The following is a 24,734-nucleotide window of genomic DNA, read 5'->3' as shown; positions in this document are numbered from 1 at the left end:
GATGACCCTTTGGATGGGATCCCTCATATACATGGAACTGGCATGGCAGGTATTGCGACATGTATAACAGGCATATCCAGACAAGCATTGTTAAACCAACATTACTCTACATGCAGTATAGCAACACTTACAGTCTGTAGTCAGGTCAGGCACATCCCCATCCTGTTTGTTACCCTCTTTCCACAATGTATCTTGTTAGAGGGAAATCCCCAATCCATCTGAGATGCTGTTTACGAAACCACAGATCGAGTTCCTGCTCATAGTGACTGAAAAGGGCCAACACCACCATGTTGCTCCTAGGTAGTAGAGTGTGTTTCCATACAATTGGCTATGGGACTGTTACCACAGCTGTTCCACATGCAATCAGCTAGGGGAGGGCTGCAATTCATGCAGAGGCCATCAGCTGATCATGAGCATCACTTAAAATACACATGCTGCTGCCTAGGCATAGCAGGTGTGGGTCTCCAAATCCACCAGAGAGGGAGTGGGGGAGGCAGACAGAGGCAAATACATGTCAGGGAGGGGTGGTAGAGTAAAACAGAAGCATGCTTGTGTCACACACCTACCAGCACAGGGTATCAAACCCCTAACAACTATGTAGTGCTATCACAGTTCAATGTTGTTATTGGATATTGGATGCACCACATGGGTTACCTGCAGTGGAGCACTCAGAGCATATATGCGATGGTGAGTGACATCTGCAACATGGATATGGTAGATATATGGTAGGTGATGTACAAGTGCCTGTCTGCATGAACAGCTGCCAGCACACTCACACAGGGATGCACACACATTGACCCACTTGGCAGGGCCTGAAGTGCAACTCATCACTAGTGGAATTGCAACAACACATTGATGTGCAGCTATCACATGCACCACACAATCGTACAGAGGTTGTATGGGCATAGAGTATGATGAGGTGTCAGACATCAAACAGCATGCTTCAGTATGCCCTGGGGCTTGTAGTGAGTGCGGATGCAGTCAGATGCACCATACAACAAACACACGAACACACAGGGTGCCAGTTCTGACTTGCATGGGTGCATGTCTGCATGGGTGTGTGGTGGTCAACTGTGCCAGCAGGCTGTACAAGGGTAGGGGATGGGTATACCTTTGCATCAGGCCACATGACAATGGTATGCATTGTGTCACAGGTCTGTAGTTTCTGCATTTGCTCACACAGGTGGGTATTGCATCCCCCATCCAGTCACCTGTTTGACTATTGTGTGTGACCAATGTTGTGCATCACTTGTCATGTATATGTTCCTTACTCCATGACATGGATGGTGTCTGGGATGTGCACACCTCCCACATGCATGTACAGTGAACACAGATTATCATCGGATGTGCATGTCTTGCCCACCTGTGGCAGGAACTTGCAATGGGCAGCAGGTTTACCCTGCACCTTCATTGATAGGATGCTAACAGCATTTCCTATTGTCAGTGTCATCTGTCCATACAGAGCATGTTATCAGGCATGGTATGTCCATTGGGAGTCACTTGTGAAGGCACCACGGGTGGTGCAGGTGTCCATTTGGGAACGTGGTGGAGGTGCACTGTCTGCATGTACGTGCATATTGGACAGATGGGCAGGGTGACATGCCCTCTGTAGCCCACTGCTATCACTGCAGAGTTGCTATCAGTGGCCAATATGCAGTATACTACCCACATATTGGCTGTAGCCTAGCCATGTGTGTGCATATAACACATGGGCTGTGTGTGTGCTCTGGGTAATAGTGGGGTAGCTAACTGTGATTGGCTGGCCTTGATGTCATATGTCTGGGTATGGCTTTGCACCCCAGCCCCTCAGCTAATTTTCATCTGTTATCTCTGTATGGCTGACATGGTGATATATAGTAGGGTCACCATAAAAGAACTGAACAAACCCCCTCCACATTGGCCACAGGTGTCACACACTCGCAGCCACCTCTACACAGGATACGAGTTACATACACCCACATACCTGTCATGTCTGGGAGAAGACCCCCTTCCTAATTAGTTTATTACACTACAGCACTACACAGTTATAGTACATGCCACAGACATTCCTGGAGTACTTCTTCCCAAAGGTGTATTTCGCAATGTATGACATCAGCAGGGTTATCAAAATAGGGCATTTCAGCTGCACTGTGAGTGACTAGCCTAAAATGCATTGCTCCCTACACAGACAGTGAGACACACAAAACATTCACAACTGACATGTGTGGGTATAAAACCCCTGACTGAGGTCTATATTACACTACACCATGGAGGTGTTATAGGACTCACCACTGGGATTACTACAGAAATCCTTCCCCAAATGTGCATTTCAAAATGATTGACATCAGCAGGATTACCAGTGTAGCGCCTTTCAGCTGCACTGCAAGTGACTAGCCTAAAATGCATTGCTCTCTACACAGACAGTGAGACACATACAAACCATCCACAACTAACATGGGTGGGTATCCAACCCCTGACCAAGGCCTAAATCACACTACAGCATAGAGCAATTATAGGTCACACCACAGGGATTACTGATTAACTATCTCCCAAAGTTGTATTTCACAATGAATGACATCAGCAGGATTGCAATAGTAGAGCATTTCAACTGTACTGCAAGTGACTAGCCTAAAATGCATCGCTCCCTACACAGACAGTGAGATACACACAAACCATCCACAACTGACATGAGTGGGAATCCAACCCCTGACCAAGGCCTACATCACACTACAGCATGAAGAAGTTATGGGTTGCACCACAGGGTTTACTGATGAGCTATTTCCCCAAAGTTGTATTTCACAATGAATGACATCAGCAGGATTGCCACAGTAGGGCATTTGAAATGTATTGTGAGTGAGTAGCGTATAATGCATTGCTCCATACGTACACAAAACATCTAGAACTACCATGGGTGGAGATGGAACCCTACCACAGTTCTAAATCACACTACATCAGTACGCGGTTACAGGCATGCTACGGTGATTACTGGGCTACACTTTTCCCAGAGGTGTATGCCTACCTGAGTGACATCAGCAGCCTTGCCAAAGTACAGTATAGGAATTGTACAGAGTGTGAGTAGCCTACAAAGCATTGCTCTCTACTCAGTCAGACACACACACAGATTCACACACAAACACACAGTTGCCAGGTCTAGGGTTGGAACACCTACTGAACTACTTTATCATACTACAGCAGTATGCAGTTACAGGTCGCACTACAGAGACTACTGGGTTATGATTTTCCCAGAGGTGTATTTCTAGGTGAGTGACATCAGCAACCTTGTCAAAGTTGAGTATATGAATTGTACAGAGTGTGAGTAGCCTAAAAAACATTGCTCTCTACTCAGTCAAACACACATAAACACATAGTTGCCAGGTCTGGGGTTAGAACACCTACCTAACTGCTTTAACACACTACAGCAGTATGCAGTTACAGGATGCATACATAAAATGTAACTAAAGGATAGGCTATGGAGATTACTGGGCTATGATTTTCCCAGAGGTATATTTCCAGGTGAGTGACATCAGCAGCCTTGCCAAAGTTGACTATATGAATTGTACGGAGTGTGAGTAGCCTAAAATGCATTGCTCTCTATTCAGTCAGACACACTCACACAGATTCACACACAAACACACACACAGTTGCCAGGTTGGGGGTTAGAACACCTACCTAACTATTTTATCACACTACAGCAGTACTCAGTTACAGGATGCACTACATAGATTACTGTACTATGACTCTCCCAGAGGTGTATTTCTAGGTGAGTGATATCAGCAGCCTTGCCAAAGTTCAGTATATGAATTGTACAGAGCGTGAGTATCCTAAAAGGCATTGCTCTCTACACAGTCAGCGACAGACAGACACACACACAAACACAGTTGCCAAGTCTGGGGTTAGAACTACTACCTAACTAGTTTATCACTACAGCAGTACACAGTTATGGGACGTGCCATGGAGATTTCTGAGCTACAGCTCTCACAAAGGTGTATTTCACATTGGATGACCTCAGCAGGCTTGTCATAATACTACTATGGGGAGGGCGGTGTGTGCATGGGCCATAACCCATTCATGTAGGGGATGACATGCCACATGCGGGCACACACAGGGTCATATGTCACATGTACGTGTATACAGCTACTAGATGACTACTTCCTTGTACAGTCATGTTGCACAGCTGGCACGAGCACCAAATAGTCTGTCATGCTGACAGATGCTGATGGCTAGTATCTGCAGTGAGCGACATCTGCACCTCATGTGTTTGTGGCCCTTTGGCTGTGTGCTGAGTGGGACAGTCTCGGATGCGTCCTTGTCACAGTGACCCTCTTCCACACATCTATGTCTCTACCTTTGGCTTATAATAGTGTGTTGCCCTTACATATATGTCTGTATTCCTATCCACTGTGTGTGCAAGGCAGGAGTGGTGCATACTGACATGTGTCTGCACTAAGAACTGCGAGTGCCAGATATGTCTGGTCCACTGGTGTTTGCAGACATGGCCTTCATGCGTTTAAGTGTGTGAGCATGCCCAGTATGGCTATCTGTATTGCATGTGTGGATCAAGTCCAGGTTGTTTGTACTGCGGTGCTGACCTTTGTGCTGTACACCAACAGGTAGCATGCTGTGTCTGCAGGGTATCCATCGGTCATTTGGCATGTACTGTTGCTACATTTCTGTGTATGGGGGTCACCAGACTGTTTCTACATTTCTACACAGGAGTGGGAGGGGCACACCTGACTGTTACTATAAGTGTACACCTGACATTTTTACACATTTGCTAGGACTGTGCTGGTATATCGGGTACTCCATTTCAGTCTGTAGTCTTACCTATCGTGCTGGCTAGAGGCATACCAGTGTACTACAGATCCTAGCCTTCACTGCCTACATATTAGTTTCTGACTTCCTAGCCTTCACATCTTACATCCAACTGCCTGGCCTGCAGTAGTCTGTCTGTGTAGGCCTGGGGGGAGGGTACACATAGGGCTCATTCAGAGGCCATAGTACAGCATTTGTTTGTGTTTGTCTAAACCTATCCTGCTGGCTGTAACTGTTGTTGGGTATGTGACCCCCACAACTGGCATGTGAGTCACTTACCTTGTGGGTATCCCAGTATTGAGTGTGGTGCTGCAGGGCTGCCTATGTCAGATGCACAGAGAACACTCCCTCTACATGGTTGAGCACAGGTAATGTCATGTTTGGCATCCCTTTTACTGTATGTGCGAGTCAGAGAGAGGTGGCATTCCCTTGGTTGCTACCATGTCAGTGCATGTGCTATGCATTGCCTCTTTGCCAAGGGCAGGGCATACTGAGAATGCCTCTTTCTGCCTACTGGGGCAGGCACAGGTTGTTCCTCCTCTGAGTTACTCTTTGCTTGTGCAGGCCTTGGCAATGGTGGGGGGGCTGTGTGGCCCTGCCCCATGCTGTAGTTGCTGCAGCTGTTTCCGCAGGATTATATTGTGTAGCATGGTACATACAAGGACAATTTGGGTACATGTAGTTGGTGAGTACTGCAAGGCTCCACCAGATGTGTCCAGACACCGGAACCATGACTTGAGCATTCCAAACACACGCTCTATTATGATTTGTGTTTGTGCGTGTGCCTCATTATGGAGTTCTTGTTCGGGTGTGTGTGCATTTCTGATGGGTGTCATCAGCCATGGCTCCAGTGCATATCTAGCATCCCCCACTAGGTGACTGGGTGGGATGCCCCCACTGGAAAATCTCTCGTACAGCTGCATCAGATGCCAGATGTGGGAATTGTGGTAGCTTCCAGGGCAGCCAGCACACACATTCATTATTATGCCCTGGGCATCACACATGACCTGGCAGTTGATGGAGGGAAAGCCCTTGTGGTTGATGTAGACCCTACCCTGCTCACCGGGTGGTGATTTGATGCATATGTGCGTGCAGTCTATTGTACCCACTACCTCAGGGTATTTTGCTATTTGATGGAAGGGACGCATATTGCTGGCCAATGCCTCACGGGTGATGGGGAAATATACATGCTCACCGACATGTGCTGACATGGCATCCGGGAACTGGTGGAGTACCCTGGGCGCTGATGCCTGTGATATCCCCATCATATCCCCAGTTGGCCTTTGTAAGGTACCTGTAGCTAGTATTCGTAGGCCTACACATACTTTGGTATCCACTAGGATGGGTTCCCCTCTGTTAGTTCTGTGTGTGAGGCGTGGCTGGCACAGCTCAACAATCTGCTGTAGGAGGTCCCTGTCCACCCTATACCTCTCCACTATCTCCAGCTCATGTAGCCCTTGGTAACTTAGCCTGGGGCTGTACACTCTTCTCCGTGTCCTCATTGTGGGTTGCTCAGCAGCATTCACATCCTCGCCACCCTTAGCCTCTTGCACATGCTGGTTTATGATAGCAAATGCAGCCCCTAACATTTTTTCTCTTGCTTTCATTTTGTAAAACTTCCCCATTTGTATACACCAGTAGTGCAGAGTTATTGGGAAAAACAAGGGGAAAAGGTGTTTGCATTGTTTATAGTGGTGTGCTGGGCTGGGCTGGTCTGCTGCCTGTGTGATTGGCTGATTCTGATACATTTCACCTGTCAGCTAACCTAATTCACCTTGGTTACCTTCCTACTGCTGTTTGCCCCTCACATTGCCTTCCTGTTTAAGTCCGGGGTCGCAGTGCGCAAATGGAGTGCTCAAATGTGCACAGAGCTACTATTTCCTGGTTTAACTTATTTTTTCTTCCTGTAAAACCCAGTGCATGGTGCGCACACCTGCTTACACTTTGTAAAGAGTGCTAGGCAGGTTTAGACACACTCCTAGCTTAGCTGTGCTAAGCTAGGAGCAATCCAGAGCCATTGGACTCCAATCCACTTACATTATGCCTGACATCCCCTCCCATGATGTCACCTATATCCTAGTCTTGCACCCAGCTATTCATGCTCTTACACTGATGGGACCTGTCTCACATGCTGGGGAAAACTAGGATTCACTATCCTTCCCTTCATTTGCATATGATTGCCTGCTAATGCATAGTTACATGTCCCACACTGAGCCTCCTACCTTAGGAACCACTACTCACTGGCCAGGTTGTCTTCTGCCTTCCATTGACTTGCATGGCAGAATCCTGATTTTAGTTTAAAATGCCCATTTTAAGTTTATTTTCTTACCCCCCCCCCGATCTTGTTTGCACACCACTGCCCTATGCTTAAACAGCTGAGATCAGCGAAAAAAAAATTATAAGTTGTTTTTTTCATTTATTTTATTGTTTGCAATGCCAATGGCCTTCTACTTGGCCGAGTACATTTCTACAGATTGCACTAGTCTTGCACGGACTATTGCAAGCTTCCTGGATTGCAAATTCACCTCATTTGCATGGATTTCTCCTGCAAATTAGGTGATTTGCATACCAGGGCTTAGTCCATGCAGGAATAGAGCTGGAGATCTCGTGCATGCCCCTGCCAGCTGTTCCTGGATCGCACGGCAGACATATTGCCTGCCTGGGCTCCTGCACTCATCTTGCACTCCGTGCAAGCTTTTGAGAATCTGGGGGATTGTTTCCTACCTAAATGATTCTGATCATTCAGATGCTCAGAAAATGAGAAATACTGTTCATATTAGGTTATCATTAAACCTGCGGTATGTTGTATATACTGCACTCCTTATACTTCAATTGTTTATGCTATTTTTTTAATGTTTTTATGCTGTATTTCATATACACTGCTGTTTTCTGTGATCTATATTGTGTTAAATGGGTGAGTTTGAAAAGGTCTAAGCAGATTTTCCAGTACAGTTAACCACTGCAAACAGCATCTTTTACAGATATTAAGTGGGTCTGTATGGGAGGATGGAGACTTTTTTGTAGACTATAAGACCTGAAGGATCTTCAACACTTCTGCGTCATGGAAAAATTTACATTTTTATACAAAATTCTATATACAGCAAAAGGTTACAGCTATGGGAACAAAAATCACCCCCCCCTTATGCTAACCTGTTCACGGGGTACTTTAAACAGAATTATACATGCCAATATATTTATATTGTGCAGATGGTACATGGATTACTTCTACTTCATTTGGGGTGAGCAAGCTTTAGATTTCATTAGTTTCTTACAAGTATTACAAATAAGTATTATGATTCTTGGCTTTATAGAAAATATTCAGAATAACAGTATCCCCTATTTAGGCATATTGTTTCATACAGTGGTTGGAAGATTGGAAACCACATTATATAGGAAGCCAGCTGTGGGCAACATGTACCTCATATAATATAATATAATATAATATAATATAATATAATATAATATAATATAATATAATATAATATAAAATACAATAAGTACTGCATATGATTTTAAATGACCACAGGACTTCACAAACTTTGCTGTCACATGCAGATAACAGGCAATGAATAAAGGGACTTGGAGGGTTTCATGTCAAAAAATTCTCAAATCAATATTCAGGATAGCTAATTACTTATATATCTGTGTCCTTTAATCTAAGAAGCTGGTTTCCTGTTTCCCTGTTACAGACAAACTGCAGATAGGAAAGGCTCAGAATTATTCAGTTGAATCCAAAATATGCTAAAACCCTACTGCAATGAAAAGAAGCTCAGCCATTCAGTTTGCCATTTCAGGATGCTGCCTCATCAGAATCAGTAAAACTTACCACCATAAGCAAATAAACCATACACTTTAAAAAAAAGTTGTTCTTTATTAGGAACTATACTTTTAAACTTTAATTTGATTAATTTGTGTCTTGGAAAAGGAGATGACAAGACAAGTTGAAAACTTAAACTTGGGAGCCAACACTACATGTGCAATTAATGGAGTAAGTTTTCTTATAAGTACATTTTTTAAAGTCTGTAAAAATGTTTCACCTTGGAGCAGATGATAGGTTTACTAAAGGACAGAACCACAAGGTATTATATGTGAATGGGAAACCTATGAATTAGAGAGAGAGAGAGGGAGAGGAAGAGAACAAAAAAATATTTACATTACCATTGTCTTTAAGAATTGTCCCAATGAATAAAAGGGAATTTTTGGATTTGTACTACATGCCTGTTTTTTATGCTGGTAAAATTGGGATAATTTATAAGGACTTTATCCTGTTTATGGGCTACATCATCAGGTATAGCTGGTTTCTTCATAACTTTCTTCACCTAAACCCATTTAGTCAAAGCAATAAGATGGTGTATCAATAATTATTATTATAAAGGGGAATGGGACCCCCACACTCTCCATGCAGCAGACTGTACCCCATACATTCCACATCAACTAGTATAATGAAGAAGTTGCCAAATCTCAAGGTAAGTTGCAGCACTTATGAACTAGTTACTCACTAAGTCCATCAGTCCCAGCTCAGCCCTCTTCGCTGACAGCACTGTGACATCACAGCAGCTCAGTAGTAAAACACTGGCTCACATTTCCAAGGTCAGTGCTAAATCCTGACTCCAGGTTACTGAATATGTGGTGTTTGCACCTTCTCCATGTGTCTATGGGTACTGAGCTATTTGTTTACCTCAACATGGTCAGTTAGCTATTCTGTGACATGTGTTGCTTACCAGTTGTCAGATGATCATTCAGGATTACCTGTAGGCAGGATGCTTACTTCAGGCAAACATGTGCAGAACAAATTCTAGAGAAATATCTTGATTAGTTTCTTTACAGCAAGTTGGGTAATGTGTGTGTTTAGTTCTGAAAATAGCAGCAAACAATTATTTTCTTTCTGCCTTTCCAGGCTGCAGAAACACTGCAGATGTATCCCATATTTTGTTTGCTGAAGCAAAGGAAAGTCTTTTTAAAAAGTTCAGATCAAGCAGATGGCATTGTCTTTTCAGTACCAAATCAAGGTGATTGTACTTTTATGTTAGAGCAGCCCTAAAGATTATTGTGATGAAAATCACAATCAAATGTAACTAAAAGATAGTTGCTCATTAAAGTTAGAAGAGAGAAGCGTTTTTCTCTCTTTCTCTCTATCTCTTTCTGTCTCTCTCTGTGACTTCCCAAGCAAAAGAAAAGCCGGCAGGTATGTGTTATGATCTTACTTTCAAAACAAGATCTGTCCGTGGTGGGCATGTGACAGATGTGACAGTGGTCCTTAAGCTGTACCCTACTTAGAAGTGAGGAAGTCATTATTAAGCATTTCATTGTGAGTATGACTACAGTTCCAGCAGGTGAAACAAGCCAGTTTGGTATTAACAGCTAGGAATGTAAATAATCTGATATACACCCAGTCTAAGTGAAATGCTTTCCTAAATTAGGACTGGCAGTCAACAGCATTAAGTCAAGACTGCGGTGGTGGTGCTGTGGTAGCGCTGTCGCCTCACAGTTAGACGTTGCACATTCGATTCTCAGAGCATCTTCTGTGTGTCGACATGCATAAATGGGCGTTCCTTTGCTGAAAGTTGTGCGTTAGGCACGGCAAGCCAGCACATAAAAATCTACTGCCAATCATTAGCAGACCGGAGTTCCGCTGTGGCGACCCCTAACCGGGAAAAGCCGAAAGACAGAAGAAGTCAACAGCATTAAGTCACACAATGGGAAGTCTGCTTAGAGGAGGAATATTTATTTATTTTGTCTGTTTGTTTAGTTATTTATTTTTGTTTGTTTGGTATACAGCAGATTGCATCAGTTGTGCTAAAACAGTACTTAGCAAACTGATCTGCATCTGCATCTCCACACACACATTATCCACGTACAACAGAGTCAGGTAAGATAAAAACAGAATCAGGTGAAATTTGAGTCAAGGCGCTATTCTTTATCATAGTTTTATGATTAAGAATATGATGAAATTAATCGTAATTATGATAGCACACAGCAGGGAGACATTTAGTGTGTCAAGAAGGTTGCAGTAAGAATAGCATTTGACATTTCACATATGCCAACAGCGTTACAATAGGAACAGCATTAACTGTCAGCTATAACAACACATAACTTTCTTTAAAATAATTGTACACCCACTGTACTTCTCATTTTAAACCTATTTAAGAGATTAGCATCTCTCTTCCTGCTTCATTTTAAAAGTTTTTTGTTTGACCTTGTCACCAGATATAAAAATCTGTATGGTACATTTTACCCCTTGTCAGATAACATTTCACCCTCCACATTACAGTCATCAATCTCTTTTCTTTCACTGCTAATTTCAAGTTTGTTCCTTATCACTTAAACTATTAGCACCCTGATATAAATACCCCTTATTTACAGGCCTGATGTTTAAGTTCAGCATCACCAGTGATGATTACAACACCATATATATGTTTTGGAATGACAGCAGTGTTCTAGCCCATGTCTGTCTATTTAAAATATATTGTTTTGTAAGATAACAAAACCTAGTAATGCATGCTATCAGCCATGCTGTTTTACAAAAAAAAAAGTGGTCTCTTTCAGGTGAAACATGTTTACAGTAAGGATGTTATACAAACACATTGCATTGTATGTGTTCAGAATTTCTGTTGACTGCTTAGTTCCATTTACAGACTACAGCATAAGTGTAGATATTGACAGCATTATGATTTATGATCAGGTAGATATGGGCAGAAGTATCTCTCTTTAGTACTCCCTAGTACTGGTTTTGATATATTTGCAAAAGGAAAACTTATTCTCTGTAACTGCATCTATTGATAAGATTTTATTACCTGTATAACTCAAAGCCGTTCACAGTTTTTATCAGTCTTTCTTAATTCATAAAGCTTGATTTTTAAAAATAGGTTAAAATCTTTGTTTCACATGCAAAAACATCACTCTCTGTAAATGCCTTTAAAACACACAAGTCATGCACACACACACACACACACACACACACACACACACACACACACACACACACACACACACACTCATATCTATCTAGCTACACACACACACACACACACACACACACACACACACACACACACACACACACACACACACACACACACGAGTGTATTGTTTGAATGAATCTTGATATCATAAATTAGTAATCCTGAAAGGAAGTCACTTAATGAAACAAAATCAGAAAGTCAACTTACCAAAATAGTAACAATCTGGATAATATAAACTGACAAAAATACTCAGTGTCATGTCAGGTAATTATGCTTTGAAATTATACCTCTTGGAACTTAGTTTTTTATTCTGCATGAATAACTAATATTATTTGAAATTTCTTTTTATTTGGCTTCCTAGAGATTTGTGTATTTTTTCATTACATGGTGCTTGTGTTCTCTATATTTTTCAGTGAGTGTATACCTTGGCTCTAGCATGATTTTCCAGCAAAGATAAACCCATTATATCACACCTTTCTGCAATGTTAGCTTTTTTCTCTATCAATCTCTGAGTTTGATCTAAACTTTCTCAAAGATTTGCCATTCTTTCTATTAAATCCATTGGTTGTCATTGTTGAATGCTTTGCTTACTTGAGCAAACTGTTTGTAGAATGAGTTAAATTAAATTATCTTACTGCCAACAGATTTTTTTAAAAAAAAGCATGGATTATAAACCTTTAAACACTATTGAAAAGAATACGTGAAACAACTGGTTTTGCTAAGACTAACATGCAAGGTCCACCAGCTGTTCCAGCCCAAGCCATGTGTCCATGCATACGAACTTGGCTAGCTATTTGTAAAAGACTCACACAGACCTCTAAATACAGTGCACAACTCTCTGTTTTAACATATGATCTAGCATTCATTGGGACAATATATGCAATGCTGCTCAGCAGGTATGCATGAGTGCTACAATATTTGGATCACACTGCATGTTCTTACCTTTAATTGTGCTCTTGAGAGTTAGGCAACAGTACCTTCAGTATTCCTCAGGTACCACCACTCCTGCTTCTCTTTGAATGTGTTCCATCCAAGCCAGAAAGCAGGCCATTACCTACATAATCAATACAATCCCCACATGACCCATGTACTCTGCTTGCTGGAATCACAGATATGACTTTTTTCCTCTGTTCTTCTAGGCCAGCACAGTCTACAGCTACTGATAGCACATCTGCTGATGCTGACCTTCTCTGAAGCTCAACCAAGGGTGAAAATGCACATCTCTTGATTTAACTTAATAAACCATGCTTTAAACAAGCTATACTAGCTTGAATCTTGTTTTCTTATTTTTAATAAAAATGCAAAGTGATCTTTGACATGGATCTTATTTAAGAAGTTGTGGCAACAGTCTAGTTTAATAATTCGTATGTGATATGAACAGTAATTGTTCCTAAACAACTAGTTTTCCTTTTCTTTGGCTTTGTGCATTCCCAACCCTGAAAAACTACATTTCTTTGGTACTAGCTTATGTTGTTTATCTATGAATATATACAGAGAGATATATCAATGTAGCTATATCAATATCTATCTATCTATATATATATATATATCTATCTATATATATATATATATATATATATATATATATATATATATATATATATATATATATATATATATATATATATATATATATATATATAGATATATAGCTATAGATATAGATATAGATATCTATGGCTGAATGTCTATGAATGATCCCTTTTCAAGGATCACCTGGGGAGAAAAGCTCAAAAAACAGAACGAATATGTTAAAATAATCAAAACGTAAGTCATACCATTGCAATATGATAGCTAGATAGATAGACAAATAGACAGACATACATAAAAATGGTAAAACTTAGAGAAGCAATGAAAAGAAAATTTCCATCTTACGTTTTCATCTCAAAAGATAATTTTACAAGTGCAGTATGCTACATTGAAAAAGAAACATGGTTTGCACTGAGCAAAGCATTGTATTCAGTGGAAAAACAGGAATTGCAATGGACATTTGAATAGTAGTTTATTAAAGACTGCTGACTGCCTGTCAGGAAATCCATGAATCATTCAGTCAGTCAACGTTACAGCATTGGATAAGATAGTTATAAAGAACATTTCATCAATTTATAAAGGAAGAAGAGAAATAATAAGAAGGAAATCACATTGGCTGCTGAGAAAAAAATAAATAAATGAATAAATAAATATGTATTACAGACTGTTTCTACAAGAAGTGCATCACAGTTAACCACTGTGGGAAGACAAGTAGAAGAGAAGCAAAATGAAAAGCAAAAGGTGGTGTGCTACAGTAAGCACACTGAGGAGAAATATATACACACAGGAAAGGTGGTGTGCTACAGTAAGCACACTGAGGAGAAATATATACACACAGGAAAGGTGGTGTGCTACAGTAAGCACACTGAGGAGAAATATAGACACACAGGAAAGATGGTGTGCTACAGTAAGCACACTGAGGAGAAATATAGACACACAGGAAAGATGGTATGCTACAGTAAGCACACTGAGGAGAAATATATACACAGGAAAGGTGGTGTGCTACAGTAAGCACACTGAGGAGAAATATAGACACACAGGAAAGGTGGTGTGCTACAGTAAGCACACTGAGGAGAAATATAGACACACAGGAAAGGTGGTGTGCTACAGTAAGCACACTGAGGAGAAATATATACACAGGAAAGGTGGTGTGCTACAGTAAGCACACTGAGGAGAAATATAGACACACAGGAAAGATGGTGTGCTACAGTAAGCACACTGAGGAGAAATATAGACACACAGGAAAGATGGTGTGCTACAGTAAGCACACTGAGGAGAAATATAGACACACAGGAAAGGTGGTGTGCTACAGTAAGCACACTGAGGAGAAATATAGACACACAGGAAAGGTGGTGTGCTACAGTAAGCACACTGAGGAGAAATATAGACACACAGGAAAGGTGGTGTGCTACAGTAAGCACACTGAGGAGAAATATAGACACACAGGAAAGATGGTGTGCTACAGTAAGCACACTGAGGAGAAATATAGACACACAGGAAAGATGGTGTGCTACAGTAAGCACACTGAGGAGAAATATAGACACACAGGAAAGATGGTATGCTACAGTAAGCACACTGAGGAGAAATATAGACACACAGGAAAGGTGGTGTGCTACAGTAAGCACACTGAGGAGAAATATAGACACACAGGAAAGGTGGTGTGCTACAGTAAGCACACTGAGGAGAAATATAGACATACAGGAAAGGTGGTTTGCTACAGTAAGCACACTGAGGAGAAATATAGACACACAGGAAAGATGGTGTGCTACAGTAAGCACACTGAGGAGAAATATAGACACACAGGAAAGATGGTGTGCTACAGTAAGCACACTGAGGAGAAATATAGACACACAGGAAAGATGGTGTGCTACAGTAAGCACACTGAGGAGAAATATAGACACACAGGAAAGATGGTATGCTACAGTAAGCACACTGAGGAGAAATATAGACACAGGAAAGATGGTGTGTTACAGTAAGCACACTGAGGAGAAATATAGACACACAGGAAAGATGGAAGGAGGAAGCAAACAAAAACACCCAGGCAACTACATAAATTATTATTAATTGTCATTATTAATTATAATATAATATGATCAAATATATTATATTATTATTATTAATAATAATTTATTTATTTTGCTTTAATAAATTCTTGACTAGGATCGGACAGGACAAAGTTAAGCAGCATCTCAACTGTCATGATTTTTCCAGAATGTATAGATTGTTGCCTTATATTTTTGGTTTGCTCCTCGTAAAGTTAATGATAATTTGGCAAATCACTGAGAATTTTAGTAACTAGATAACGACAGACATTTAAGTTTCAGACTTCATAGCCTTGAGAAACATGCATGCTAACATAAATATTGTTATTTGAATTTTATAACAGAAATATTTAGAATCTGTCCCTATTTTGGGGGTTTTGCCCCACCCCCCCATCATTTTTGGCTTTGTCCAGATTTCTTGTGCTAATAGACTGAGAGGGACAAACCTGACAGAAGCATAATCTCAGAAGGAAAAATTAGTATTGGGAAGAAGTTAATCAAAAACTGAATACTTTCCTCCTTGCTGACACAGAGAAACAGGAAGAAAGCCAGAAGCAGAGACTTCCAGAGGGGAAAACGTTATGCAAGGCTTATTTAACTCCCTGTGGTTACACACAAACTGAAGCTAGGTTCCTCCCTTGCTGTTCTTATATCACACATCTGCTAAAAAGGTTCAGCCTCATAAACTTTGCTGTAAATCACATATTTAGTTAAAAGTTCACTATCACACAAGGTATTTCACTGAATCCTACTCCCACAGACATACAGAGGGCATTTCTTTTTTCAACAGCATGATTCCTGATGGAATAGTAAAAAAAAAAAATCTCAGTATTAAGCACCCAAGCTCATAGACTGCATATATATGCAATGACTGCTTCTTCAAAAGCATTCACCACTCACTCCCTTGTTTTGAACTGACAAACCAGTTAATGTTTTGGTGGATTTAAATCCTGCACCATTACTTATCAGGTCCTTTTTCTGGTGTGTAATCTCATATCTAAGCATGTCATTCCCATGCTCTGTCTTGTAACAAACACCATTATAATAACTTTTAAATGTGTTTTACTTAAGGTGGCAATTCCTTCTTTTATAGGAATCTGAAAGAGACACATAGCAGGTGAAATTTTAAAGTACAATGTTGCTAAGGACATGATGTAAGTCATGTTATGCTGTTAAAGAAAGTATTCCCAGATTCAGAAAATATTAATAAATTATTACTTAAGAATAAAAAAATATACTGCTCTTCTAACGGCAGGTATTAAAAGTGTAGAATAGCCATATTTGTTTACATTTATGTTTATCATCTCCAAGTGAAGCAAAAGCTGTTTTCATTCTGATAATGCAGATTTAATTTCTTTTCCTGGTGACTGATATATAATTTCTGATGTAAATGTCGTGACCTCTAGGAAAATATCTAATAATGTAGCTTGTATAACATTTAATGAAATTTGTACAAAGTGGTACAATGTTATCACATCAACATCTCATTTATTGATTGATGTCAAATTATTTCACTTTTCTGGTATTTCAGGACAACCTCAAACATATTACTATACTGTCTCTGAGGTCGCACAAACTCTGAAGAAGTATGTCTACCGATAAGGTCTGTGTATTTGTATGTTTCTCACTGAAATATACAGACAAGTGTTTAGCTGTACGCAAATAAGTAAAAGAACCCTTTTGAAGTGGGGACAGCAGTAAAGCCAATACCTGACACATAGACACCTGGAACACATCAATAGATCAGGCCCAGCCCACTCCCCCCAAAATCTTTTTTTATTACTTTCTATTAAATGTTGCTAAACATATGTATGTCTAATAGCATTATTTTTGTAGAGCAGACAGCATACAGCGCTAGAAAAAATGAAAGATGTTTAGGAAGGACAAAGTTTTTCAGCATGAAAAGCAAATGTGAAGGGCCATTTTAATATAATAACTAGTGCTAAGAAAGAGATAGTAAAGAACAGATACTGTATATATCCAGGTCTAAACATCATCAGAAATAATGCTGTTGGAAAAATGAACTGTTGCTGGATGACAAGAACAGATTTTGTGGTTGCAGAAGGTGGGAGATGGCTATGCTTTCCCTGGAGATAACAGGAAGAGTAGTGATTTACTCGCGCCCCTGCTTTATTCAAGAACTCAACCTCTCTGAACTATACAGCACAGAATTCTCCTTTTTAGCAAGATGATGTGTCAGGCAAACAGATAGCTTGTAAACTGTAAATCATAATTACATTTTGTTATGTATACAGTAAGCTGGGATGATCAGTGATATTGCATGCAAGTGTTTTCTCTGACAAAACACTAACAAGTTTATACTGTCAATTAGGTTTCAGTGACACAATTAGTACTGAGTCATAAAGAGAAGGAGGATTATAAATATTATGCTAATGCAGGTTGGAGGACTTATAAGTTTGAAATAAAATTATTTAATTTTTGTTTATTCTACCCCATGTGTTCATAAATTAGGAGGTGCAGCACCCAGCAGGATAAAAGCACTTTCCTCAAACTAAATAAGCAACTTGGAGGACAAATAAAGTCTACCAAAGATAAATTGAAGGTAAACCTGGCTTCCCAGGCCAAGGGACAACCACAAAGCATTTTTTAGCTATGTCTGCATCCTCAAAGGCAATACACAGTTTTGTGCAGAGCTCATTGTTAATGGAGTCACTAAGCCAGAATACGTAGCAAACCTAATGGTCTACAAAATTCAGCTCTAATTTTACCCCTCTCTTCCCCTTAACCTTCCCTCAGGAAATACAGTCAAATATAACGCCTCCCTGCTGCCACTAGGGAACAGGTCCTTAATGCTCTCTCAAAGGTAAAAGAACACTGCATCAATGGGCCCAGACACTATACCAGGATCCCGTCTAAATAGCAAAAAATATGACCTGTCAGGTCCTCTGGAATTGCTATATAACTGTAGTCTCCAAATAGGCTTCATGTCTCATGAATGAAGAACAGCAAGAGTCATCCTTCTGCACAACGTTGGGACATCAACAAACCCTAGAAACTACAGACCCATAAGTCTTACTAGCCTCATATGCAAAACCACGGAAAGAATTATTATGGAAATGATCAATAATGACATAAGAAATCTCTAGACACTGAATCTGACCCAGTCTGGTTTCATTAAGGGCAGGTCATGCATACTCAACCTGGTGAACTTCTTTGAGAAAGTCACTAAAAGCAATGGATGAGGGGAAAAATTGTTCATACTGCCTATCTTAGCCTGGCCAAGGAATTTGACACAATACCCTACTTGGGCAATGTTGAAAAACTCAAGAGGTTAGATACAAACCCTTACGTCACTCAGTGGATAGCCAGCTGGCTCATAGACATAAATCAAGAAGTTAGAATTGGGGAGTCCACCTCTACAAAGAGGCCAGCCACAGTCCCTAAAGGACCAGTTCTGGGACCACCCGTTCTTGGCATTTAATTCTGAAGTCCAGGCCAATGTTAGTGGCCTCTGGCTGACTAAATTTGCAGATGATTGCAAATTAGAAACTTTCATTGAATCCCATACCAGCACAAATGTTCTCCAGGAAGGGCTGACACAAACAAACAACTGGTGTTAGAGCCATAGAGTAAAACTAAATGCCAAGAAATGCATAATAGCATCCTTTGGGAAGTCATCTACCCCTGGTAACCATCATATTGACAACACAGCCCTAAGAGTTGACCCAGTAGTCAGGATTTGAGAAATACATAGAAAGTAATCTAGCCTTTGACCATCACATGTCTACAGTACTGAGAAATTCACATCTGTTATGCAACTTATAAACAAAGGTTTAGCATCTAGGTCCAAGGAAGTCATTATTCTACTATATTCAGCATTCATTAGACTTATCTTTGAGTATGATGCTCCCTTTGGTATGTACCTAACCAGGCATATCCAACAATTTGAACATCCACAGAGGATCCTCACTAAAAGAACACAGGGAGTAAGTAACATGTCCTATGCAGACAGCCTCAAGGCCCTATCCCTGTAGTTTGTCTCCTACAGGCTGTTGAGGGGAGATCTATGCCTGGCATACAAGGCATTTTCAGACCCCATTCTGATGGACCTCCTGCATATCCACAAAACAAACAGCACCAAAATTATCCAGTCTAAAGACTTAAACCTTGCCGGTGATATAAATAGGACATGCTGGAGAGACAGGCATGTATCCCAGAGACTACCTGTCTTTGGAACAGGCTCTCCATCCATGTGAAGCAGAGTTTCTCCCTAATCCAATTCAAGTATGACTTGGACAATTGGATGGAGAATGGGAAATTCCTCCCTGGTTTGGCACTTATGTCTCTAATTGACACAGGCAGCCCTTTAATGGTCCATCTTCCAGGCATCTGCTTGTAAATGTTTCATCTCCCAAGCTCATGCTTACACTTATCAAGGGTACCAGAACTTGTCAGAGATTTGGGATGCATGGCTAGGCATAAAAAGGCCATTGTAGTTAGTTGTTAGTCTATTAAACACCTATGGACCTAAGAACCTATTGCTAGGCTAATAACCCCAGAGGGGCTATTTAAGACTAGCCATGATTCCTGAATGCATCTGACAAGTTTTTATACTCTAGGTTTATTTTAGGGGGTAGAAGTAGATTTTGGTATTGGTAATCAAGCACTTGCAGGCTGCCTGTATCAACTGGAGATACAGGTCTCAATCCAGGGGTAAATTTCCATTTCTCCATCCACTGGTCCAAATTATTCTTGAATTGTGTTAGGAAATAACATTGCTTGACAAGTATGGGAAGCCTGTTACAGAAAAGGGATAGTGTGTGAGAAACATACCTGCTTCATATTCTGTTTGTGAGGAACCTTTTTGGATGCTCCATTTGTTACATATGCCTGGTCAGGTACATACCAAAGAGGCAGTTGATCTCAATAACTGGACTGATAAGGGCTGAGTACAGCAGAACAATGGCATCCTTGGAAATGGAGTAATAAGCACAGGCTACTTGAAATTGGACTCCTACATAGTCCACAACTTATATGGTTGTCATGATAATAAAACTAAGGGGAAATTAACTATAAACTGTCCCAATAACACCAGCAGTCAAATATCGCTGAAAGCAAGTTCATGTTTAACTACTTATAGAAATAAAAGCTGCAGAGATGTAAGAATGAACATTTTTATGCTCATGCCTCCCTTCCAGCTGCCACAACTTTCTGGCATATTGCCTAGCCCATCTTCATATGTTAAAAGATCATGGATGAATACTAGGCTAACTGCTCTGAACAGCCATTTTTCTTTGAATACCTCAGTAATATAGCACGTCACTTCAGTTAGTGAATTTCCTGACTTCTTGAGCAGCAGAGCCCCATGGTCAATCTACCTTAGTGCTAGGCAAAAACGATTCAGTCAGAAAGAATGTACAGGTGATGGTAACCATCATCCTGCAGGGCCTGATCATGTTCAGTACCTTATGGGGAACAACACGCAGTGACAACTGGCATACACATTGTATATATCTGTGCATGAAAGACTGGGCAGGTTGGCATCCTATCACCATCACTCTCTCTCTCTTAGGCTACTACCACATCTTCTGACATACTTGGCACCACCAAAGACTGAGGAGGTAGTGATTAAACCCACATCCTGCCCCCGCCCCAAAAAAAAATGAGCGCTAGCCTTTTTATGCTAACCACTGGCTGGTCTTCTTCTATTCTAATGTTATTTCCATACTGAGCTCAGCACTGACACATATGTTAAAATACTGAATCTGAACACCAAGTCTAAAAACCATGAACCTCTCAACAAAATGCTTTGGAATCAAAAGAAAATGACCACTGCTGTTTAAACATTGCACACTGTTTTACACTTTCTTCCTTTTACAGGCAGGACTTCATCAGAAGATCTGAGAAAGAAGTAAAGAGAATAGTGTTTTGTCAGTTTCAATCTACAAACAGGTAAGGATGTGCAGGGTTGTCAATAGTCTAGATGCAACACTAACAGTGACACAAACTGATGTAAAACAACAAAAAGGAAGGGCAGTAGTCAGAACAAGTACTAAAGACAATCTTTATTAAGCGCTTTTCATTTGCTAACCATCAGCAAACTTCTTCAGATAAATTAAAACAATTACAAAGTGTCCTTTCAAAGGCAATGATCCAAATCATGACAAAAAAAAACACCAATGATATGGTTATGTGACTTAAAACTCTCTCCTGCAATTTCAGTTACTAAAGTAACTAAGTTACATACATACAAAATATACCTCATATAAAATAATTCTATACATAAAACTGCTGACATAAATACTAAAATTCAAACTACAATTACTTCCACTCAGTCACAAAACCTACTAAATTCTGCAAACAAATGGGGAAAAAAACAATGGAAGATGCATATACATCAAGCTATTAAATATAGCCTTTATTAAACACAAACACTATACTTCTAAACAATTTGAACAGTTAGCCATCACCTTTGTAAACTCTTTGGGCAGGATTCACGAAGCCTCCGTGTAAGAGTTACAAGGCTTACATGGAGGCTGCAGTTAAACGGTGTGACATCAGCATGTCATGCATATGCATGAGGGCATGCTGAATCACACCTAAGGCTTACACGGTCCATGGAAGACAGTAGGGGGCGTGTCCATAGGCCGAGCCCTGCAAATGGACACGCCCCCAGAAGAGTAAAAGTGCCGAAAGTAAACCCCCATGACAGAGCCCGTGTAAATGTGAATAAACACAACACAACACATGCCCCCACAGACTATGAACATAAAATATATAAATGAACATGTTATATATTTTTTTTAAATTGTAAAGATGTTTGCCCGTGAGTGCGCTTGCTTATGCGTGCCCGTAGCTTAGCCACAGTTAGCAGTCAGTGGAAAAGCATATAAGAACTACATATGCAAAGTAAGCCAAGAAGCAATAGTGTCGCAGTAGAGATGTCGGCTGAAGAGCAGGCAGTCATGGTTCGAGCCCCCCCAACATCAATTTTTATTTCTAGTGAAATAAGCAAGAAACAAGTCCCTGACATATATGTACACATATAAAATTATATTTTATGTAAAATGTAATGAAATGGGCCATTTATTTTGAAGAAATGTGAGATAACAAAATAATAAAAAATGCCAGATATGTCTATAGCTGAGCTACAGTTTAACAAGTTGAGTGCATCTGCCCGTAGGTGAGCAGTGGTTTAACAGGTGTAAAATGAGTGCCCATAGGTGAGCAGTGGTTTAACAGGTGTAAAATGAGTGCCCATAGGTGAGCAGTGGTTTAACATGCTGAAACTGTGTGCCCCTAGCTGAGCTGAGCGTAATATGTGTGCTGACAGCCAAATGACGTGTAAACCAGCGCACCCCGTTTGCGCGGAGCTGCGCGCTGCGCCAACAAGCTAACCGACGGGCAATGTTGAGATGCTGTAACAAAACTGCCTTTACACAGACACACCTCCTAGCCTGTGTAGACAGTCATAAAATATAAAAAGCAGTGGCCAGGTTCGAACCTAGGATACCATGCACCATAGTCAAGGTACTGAACCACTAAGCCATGACAGTTGCACTTAGAAATGCAGTAATAGCAAATATATAGGAATGAATAGAAAGAGGAGCATGACAAAGCAGGTTTTGTGAAGCTGATACAATTCCAAAATGGCCAATCACAGATAAGTGCGGGAAAAACGGCATATATAAGCCCCATAGGCGGAAATACACAGCATAACCGATTGTAGAACCAACTTGCAGCCAGAATGTCAGGTGTAGGTGAGGGTAGTTGCTTTCGAGCACAGAGGTGGGGCATTGAGGAGTCCAAATATATGGTTTGGCTCCTTGTCCACAATCATGAGGCCCAACTCATGCAGGGCCAGGTCCTGTGGGGAGCATATAGGGCTGAGGCGTGGGACCAGTTGGCTCATGATCTTACCAGTGCCACAGGGATACCAAGGACTGGTGAGCAGGTCCGTCACCACCATGCGGACCTGAAGAGACAGAAACAGGATCAACTGAACCGTTGGATCCAGGAGGCCCGGCAAATGCCCAACGTCCCACTACTGAGTAAGTTACATCTAATTATTTATGTAAGAAATTAACCTAGCTGATATTATGGAGATGTGTATTCCAATATTACTTTATTTATATTACAGCTGCAGGTGTCCATTCTGCGAACCATAGAGACTATGGCGATAGGCTGGCACGGTTGCACCATCAGGCAGGTCAGTAATCCTCTCCCTGTAACTGTAAATAAATATAAAAGTATGACAGTTAGCAAAAGAGTGCAGTGTAGTCACTAAGTAATAAAATGTGCAAGTAACAGTGTAAGAGGGTTTGCAAGTATTGCTTGAGTACAAAAGTGTGATGCAGTCTGTAATCCAAACAGAAAAATGAAAAAGTCTGAAATAAAGTCTGAAATAAAGATGTCCCACCTGTAATATAATAGTACATAACCTGCAGCAGGCTGAAAAGTACAGCTGCATAAGCTGAGTAAAACACATGTGTGAAATATATCCCTGTTGAACTACAGAAACATGACAGAAGTGAGACTGTTGGAAAGGATTGTAATAACTACAGGTAAAACATGTGAATAAACCCTAGAATTAAGTACCATTCTGAACTGTAAAAATAAAACAAGTGAGAGAGTGTGAGAAACAGTTATGAATCCACCAATAAAGTAGTAATAACTCCTGAATAAAGTATACTGCAGTCAGTACAGAATGAAATGAATGTGACAAGCAGAACCAAACTGTAAAATGTGTTGAAAATGTCACCGCAGCTGGAATGTGTATCCCAAAATCTGGATATGTTGCTCTCAGTCTGCAATATGCAGATAGTATGGTTGGCTGAAATACCAAACATCCACAGTTGTCTATAGCTATATAAAGCAAATGTAGCAGGATGATGTAGCTGAACAGAGCCAGATATGAATGTGTATGAATAAAAATGAAAATGTGTATTGATGTAGCAGTAACATTCCTATCACCAACCTGAAGTAGTTATCACATAGGAAACAGTAAGCAGAACTGTAGTGTGTATATATCTGCAGCTATTAGAAATGTACAGCATATGTATTGGTATTTGAAGTTGTTAATTAAATTTTCTTCACCCTACCCTATAACCACATATAATCCATTCCACGTGAAATTGGTATGTGCAATCACAATTAACACCTCTGGACATTTGTCTTGTTGGTTCATATATATTTGCATGTACATTGATGCATCTGCCCTGTTCATACATCCAAACCTGATGGCCTGTTGCCATCAATCAACCCTGCATGTTGTTGGACTGTGTATTGATGTTCAAAATATGCATGTGTTATGCTTGCTGTTCAATGGTTTGAATATCTGGGTGTTTGGTTAATGGGAATACTAATGCATGCTGTTACAACTAATTGTGAATGGTATTGTATGTTACTAACCCAAACTGTCATGACATAATGCAAAACACAGGACAAC

The sequence above is a fragment of the Protopterus annectens genome, chromosome 4.part0 (genome assembly GCF_019279795.1).
Source record: "Protopterus annectens isolate FY-2018-M chromosome 4.part0, PAN1.0, whole genome shotgun sequence".
In the NCBI taxonomy this organism is placed as follows: domain Eukaryota; kingdom Metazoa; phylum Chordata; order Ceratodontiformes; family Protopteridae; genus Protopterus; species Protopterus annectens.
This window is presented reverse-complemented; position numbering follows the sequence as displayed.